This window comes from Tasmannia lanceolata, unplaced genomic scaffold (assembly GCF_043159265.1).
Source record: "Tasmannia lanceolata isolate RefF3 unplaced genomic scaffold, GAP_Taslan_0.1 ptg000002l, whole genome shotgun sequence".
Lineage (NCBI taxonomy): Eukaryota > Viridiplantae > Streptophyta > Magnoliopsida > Canellales > Winteraceae > Tasmannia > Tasmannia lanceolata.
The window spans coordinates 38,570,113-38,577,157 of NW_027518679.1; the positions used below are offsets into that span (position 1 = coordinate 38,570,113).

The 7,045-nt window shown below is 39.4% G+C and overlaps 1 long non-coding RNA gene across 1 annotated transcript; it reads right to left on the reverse strand.

The window, feature by feature from the left end:
• Window positions 1–339: 339 nt before the first annotated feature.
• Window positions 340–5,414, reverse strand: LOC143884539 (uncharacterized). The gene is made up of 3 exons (XR_013252964.1): window positions 5,349–5,414; window positions 4,276–4,316; window positions 340–1,232 (listed from the first exon to the last, which is right to left on the reverse strand). It is a non-coding gene; the product is annotated as an uncharacterized LOC143884539 (long non-coding RNA).
• Window positions 5,415–7,045: the final 1,631 nt, after the last annotated feature.

Below are 7,045 nucleotides of genomic sequence, written 5' to 3' on the forward strand. Positions count from 1 at the left end.
TTTATCTAAGCAATTGTTCATTATCAGTGGATCATCAAACTGGAATATATATAGATAGCTGTTTACTTTTGTGATGATTATCCGATTTCCATGCCATTGATCCGATAATTGAAGCATAAAAGAGGCGAGACTTTCCATGTGTGCCAGGTCCTATGGTACGGCCCACCAAATAAGGATGAATTTAGTGGGTCCCAGATAAGCTTTGCTTCGATAAGCTTTAATCCTAGAATGTTGGTTAGTCGTCGTGTCGTTTTCTAGGCAAGCTTGGATGGCTAGGATCATCACATGCATTATTGAAACTGTTAAGATGCCTGTAGAAATTATTCATGTTACTGAAACTGTATGAGAAACATCATAAGAGGGGCCACTGTCATCCAGATTATTCATGGCCAGGCCTGTTGCTGCGGAAATGCCGTTACCACATTCCAAATTCTGACTAAATTTGAAATAAATTTCACTAAGCCATCCACAATAAACACGTTGGAATCTTCTATTATCAGCGGAGATTGAGAGGGACCAGAGTAATCACTTACACAGTTCCCCTCGTTAATTGTGCATTTTGAGGAATTCTCTGTACCGACATTATCGAAGCCAAGATTTACAGTTCAGCATCTCGGATCTCTGTAACTGTTCATCAACTAGGTGCAATATCGTTCCCCAGCTAGAACCATTTTCCCACCGAGAATCTTCCCCGTCAAAAAACTCCAAAAGTAGGTCTCTAGGTCTCTCTAAGATGTTTCAATAGCCCGCCTCTTGTTGGACAACGACTCCTGTTCGTTACCATCTACAACCCATTGGTGGGAACACTTTGATTCGATTCTGAGAGTAGTTTCGCAAACCATTTTTTCATCTTATAACGCCGTTAAACAAACCACCATTTTCAATGCAATAGCAATTCCACAGAAAAGAAGACACGGCAGAATTTCCCTGATTCCAAACACAACAAATTCAAAGAAAGCAATAAAAATTCTCCTGGCTCAAACTCAAATTGGGAGGAGCATATGACTATGTATTGGCAGCGTGTGGGATCCCTCACAAGCTGCCCTTTGGGAGGAGCATATGACTATGTATTGGTGGTTGCTTGAAAGGATTCAGCTCCTCTTTCAGAGAGTCATCTTTTTTTGTTGTTGTTTGGTCTGCTTTTATTTTGTTGTTGTTTGGTTGCTTTTTGTTTCTCATGTATATCTTATCCTTCTTTCCATATATCTCGTCGGGGTCCTGCCTAACCCCAGCTTACCAATCAAAATTCAGAGCAATAAGAAAATCAAAGCCAAGACCAACAAATATTGAAATCAATAAAAAAAGGACCAATCAAGTATACCCAATCAAATTTTTTCACTTAAGTGAGGAGATATATTGTATAGGCTATCCACCTAGTGTGGGCCATATTAGATTATCCAACGGCCAGGAATAGTTCTCTTAGGAAATCATGATCATAGGATCAAGATCTAACACCTCCAACCTAAGTTAGGGTCCACTAGATGGGTGATCAAGATCGATGATCGGATAAGATGGGTGTTATGAATTTGTAGCAGAAATTGAAATTAGGAAAAAGTTTATGGGTCTCTTTGGGTATCTCTAATAATTATTTGTATATAATCTGGCATTGAAATGGGTCTGAAGTTAAATATAATTATTTGCAAATAATGGTTATAACAGTCTTAGAAATGATATAGTTAATGTCTTCCGAAGGAGTCTCAAAATCCCATCTGCAAATAAGATTAGATTAAAATATGCTTATTTGCAAATAGGAAACTGGATTCCAAAGACTCTTACTTAATACCCACTGAATATTTTTAAAAGCTTAACGGTGGTTGGTTATTTGACAACTATAGCCCTTGTGAGTAGCTTAAAAAACAGTTTGCGGATAGATGGAAGCTTGTTGTGGTTCGGTTGAGTTTCGGATTTCCCGTCTTGAATTAGCAGCGGCTCAAGCGTCACTAGGGGAGCGCAACTTGGGTTGGGCTCAACCTGAATTGACAGGTTCAAGCTGATTTTGGCTTGGGTGGAGAAAAGACAACCCGATCGGGTTATGACTAAGGTCTTGGGCAACTCGATCAAACTGCGTCCACCTAATATTTTTTACTGTGATTTTTAAAATCTCAAAGTTATTTCTTTATAATTTTTTCAGTTTAGCCATAAGCGAATCCAAAACCAACCCTCCTCGATTTCAGAAATCAGGTTACATGGCTTGGATTAAGGTTTGGGAGATTTAGAGGCAGGTTGGGTTAAGTTTGACCCTTCCAAACCTGAGGTTCAGAATGGGTTGGATTCGTATTGAGATAATATTACCTTGGATTTGGCTGGGTTAAGTTAATTGCCTTTTATTGATGATAGTAAAAGTAGATTTTGCAGGCAAGCCCTCTTTCTAAAATCGCGTCAGATGGTTCACCTTTTATTGTTCATAAGGCATGCATGATGTTAATATCCCCCGCCCGGGGACAGTTGGCTAATGTTAAACATTAGGATATGTCACTTTCCCACCATTTGACCGGTCTCTCTCTCTCTCTCTCTCCACACACACACAACAGGAACAGTTGGTGGGCCCAACAGAAACTGTTAGTGGAATGGTGGGCCCATCTTTAAACAACGTAGGCCCCACCCATACCACTGTAGGATAATCCAAACCGTCCATTTGATGGGCCATAAACGTAAATAGGTTGCGTCCCAAAATATCATTTCCATAGGCTGATCCTAGCCCTCCGATCTAAATAGAAACAACATCTTATGCAACCTCTATAGATTATAGGGTTGTGATCATCCGTACGGAAATGATTTTTTGGGCACAACCTATTTACATTGTGGCCCATCAAATGAATGGTTTGGATCATTCTATGGAGTTGGTCGTAAAGTAACATTAAGGCCCGTCCACAACATAGGACGATCCAAGCCGTCCATGGTTTGGATAATCCTATTGAGTTGGTCGTACATTAACATTAAGGCCCAATCGTAGGCCCCACCGATTTTTTTCAAATTGAAGCGTACCGTCCACAACATAGGATGATCCAAGCCGTCCATGGTTTGGATCCTCCTATGGTGTGGTTCGTACAGTAACATTAAGGCCCAATTTAGGCCCCACCCATATTTTTGAAAATGAAGTGTACCGTCCAGACCATAGGATGATCCGAGCCGTCCATTTGATGGGCCATAACGTAAATGGGTTGTGCCCCCAAAAGGGTTGGCCCATCAAATGAATGGTTTGGATCATCCTGTGGTCGTACAGTAACATTAAGGCCAGTCCACAACATAGGATGATCCAAGCCGTCCATGGTTTGGATAATCCTATGGAGTTGGTCGTACACTAACATTAAGGCCCAATCGTAGGCCCCATCGATATTTTTCAAATTGAAGCGTACCGTCCACAACATAGGATGATCCAAGCTGTCCATGGTTTGGATCATCCTATGGTGTGGTTCGTACCAATTTAGGCCCCATCCATATTTTTGAAAATGAAGTGTACCGTCCAGACCATAGGATGATCCGAGCCGTCCATTTGATGGGCCACAATGTAAATAGGTTGTGCACCAAAAATCATTTCCGTAGGGATGATCAGAACCCTACAATCTATAGAGGTTGCATAAGATGTAGTTTCTATTTAGATCGGAGGGCTGGGATCCGCCTATGGAAAAATATTTTGGGACGCAACCTATTTACGTTTATGGCACATCAAATGGACGGTTTGGATTATCCTATGGTGTGGTATGGGCGGGGCCTACGTTGTTCAAAGATGGGCCCACCATTCCACCAACTGTTTCTGTTGGGCCCACCAACTGTTCTGTTGTGTGTGGAGAGAGAGAGAGAGAGAGAGAGAGAGAGAGGTCAAAAGGTGGGAATATGTTAGCCAGCGGTCGGGGGGGGGGGGGGGGGGGGGGAGGAATATCAGCGCCCCCCCCCCTAATTAATGTTATTATTTAAATTTTTTTTTTTTAAATAATCTTATCAATAAATAGAAACTAATGCACAGTGAATCCAAAGAGGTCCTAATATTCTTAGCATTAGCATTAATGTATATTTGTTTAAAATTTTTACTAGAGTTTTTATATGGTGCCTTAGCATGAAGAAACGTGCAGGCGGTACCACCCTTGATATTTGATCCTAAGGCAGCTCACTTGTTTTAAGAGGCTGCTGTTGGATCGAATACCAAGTGCGGAAATTTTGATGTAACGCCTACGCTCCAGCACCATATAATATCTCTTATAATTGAGATAATATTAAAAAAACAAAGAAATTGATATTCCATCCACATATAAAGAGCAAAGAAGTTTAGATTCATACCTCTTTTTCCTATATCACCCATTCCATTCAACATCTTAATCCTGTCAATTGAAACTTACATATATAAGCACAAGGAAACAAAAAAAAGATAATGGTATTTTCATCTCTTGTTTTGGTTACTTCTACCATTTCTCTTTCACTCAAGCTCATTTTTTAGAGCTTCAATTAACTAGTTAGAATGAATGAAAGAATTTTAAGAGTCCACCAGAAGGATAAAAAAAAATTGCTGGCAATTGTCTTTATATTTTAGTTATTAAAGGAAGGTGATCTTCCTGAGATTTTTTATGGTGGATGCACATGTAGATCGGTACTGGCGGTACCACCTTATATATTTAATCAACCACCATCACACTTTTTAAGGTGCTTACGGAGGATCAAATATCAAATTGAAGTTCCTTTTAGATAAAAATGGAACAAGGTTGTTTCAAATTACCTTTTTTAGTGTAAAAACGGATTTGCTAGGGACTTTCAAAGGAAGGAATTTAGTGTCGGGCTGTTACATGAGAGAGCAGCTACCTCAGAAGGTTTAAATGAACAAACCAAAATCTGCCGAAAAATCAGCATGTGTGGCTGCTCTCTCATGTAACAGCCAGCCGCGAAATGCCTTTCTACAAAGTGTGGAATGCTGGTTTTCATGTGATGTGCCCGGTACAATTATGTTTCAAAAGCTATGTCATCTACGCAATTCCAATGTCTAAAAATGTATGTTTTTTTAAGTTGGACATGAAGGGCCAAGAACTACAAACTCAAGTGCATTACACTTTACCCTGAAGGAAGGGGTAGTCTTATTTGTGATCCATTTTTCTAACTTGATTTCTTCCCCAATCTCATGAGGTAAGTTATTTGTTGTCTAACCCAATAAAAGTACTGCCCCATGCTTAAATAAGCAAATGATGATTCACAAAGGCCGTGTTTGGAATTTGGATTGCAGGAAATATTTCTGGTTGAATATGAAAAACCTTAGATCTATCACCCAGATTAAAACAGATGAAAAATCCTACAAATGAAAAATGAGAACCCAATAGGAAATAATAAAACCTCAAATGGTAAATGGAGAAAAAGAAAATCCTCACCTTCTCAAGATGATTCCATCTCTTTTTCTTCCTCATCTCCTCCTCTCTTTCCTCTCAGCGCTAATGTGAAACAAGGGAGGAGGAGGTGTCGTTTTATAATAATCCTAAAGGTAGTGATACCTCCACCTCTTATTTAGAAAAAGAATCTTCTAGATTGACAATTAGGTAACAGCTGGAGTCATGACGTTTGAATTACGTGGACAGACAATTTGACAAAAGGGCCAACATATCCATGACATTCAATGATAAGTTCCCATTTAAGGATGTGGGAATATCATTTCTATTTACTAGTAAGTACAGAACGATCTTCAAAGATTTTAGAAAATCGTTCTGGAGAAGATGTCGAGAAGGACATCCCCTCGCATTGCTCTACGTGGTTGACAACTAAACACTATTCACGACAGTTTGAAAAGGATCCGACTGTTAAGAATAAAAGATTGATGGATTTTTTTGGAAAGTACTGAATGGACCATACTATAGGATGATCCAAACCAAACACTAATCATGATCTATAGATGAACTCCACATTACGGAAACCTCTATAGGTTGGAGGGCTAGGATCTTCCTATAAAAATGTTTTTTTTGGTTCAACCAATTTACGTTGTGGCCCATCACATGGATGTTTTGGATCATCCTATAGTATGGTTTACTTTTGGGAAAGTAAGGGACTATAAGGGCTTACACCATATAAAAACTCCACGCGAGAAACTTGGAAAAGTGAATGGAAAAAGTCTCTTTTCCCCTTCTGACACATCAGAACTCGTGTAGCAACCTCGGATTTGTTGCACGAGAGCACACTACAATCATCCTCTGTGCAGCCTCCCTTTCCAATATTTTACTATTTCTTATTATCTCTGTCCGTTTGCATTTAATATATATTGCGTCCCACATAAATGCATGAGACTCTTGCTGTCTGAAAACAGCAATCTTGCCTTTGAATGCTTTTCTTTTAAAGCAAAAAATAAATGAAATGATGCTGTCGTTTATAAATAAATGTTACCGTTATTAAAGAACAACAGTGTTATTTAAAATACGTTATTTAAAAATGACAGCGTTAATTAAGATAGTCGATTGGTTCCGTAGTATTCCAGTAGCTTTAAGAGTGGCAATGTTATTTAAAATACCGGCATCGCGACCCGGGTTGATAGGTGATTCGGTTCCTTCAAATAGGCCCATTAATGGAAACCCTAAATCCAAAACGACAACATTTTCTAATTGAGCCGCAATAACTCCTGATCGATCCGTTATTGATTAAGGTAGTCGACCCATTCCTTAAAATAATTAAAAAATACATTTTCCGCTTTGCTTCTGAATGAAACAGCAGAAGAACAACAACGTTATTTAACATACTGGCAGCATCTTTTCCACTTGAGCCGGATTGAATACAGTAGTCCATTGGATCCTACATACGGACCCATTAACGGAAACCCTAGATCCAATACCGGCAATGTTTCCTAGTTGACCCGTTTTAACTCCCGATCGACCCGTCGTTGATTAAGGTAGTCGATCCCTTCCTGGTCTTCAATATAGGGATGGCAATGTCATTCACTAGTCGACCCATCTGGTTATTCATTTGATCCCAACTTTTAAATAACTTGAACCCAATAAAAGAGAATGACTGAGGTGTACTCTCTTACACAAAATCCGTGGAGGCTATCTGGGCTCTAATGGTGTCAAGAAGGGCAACTAGGTCTTTT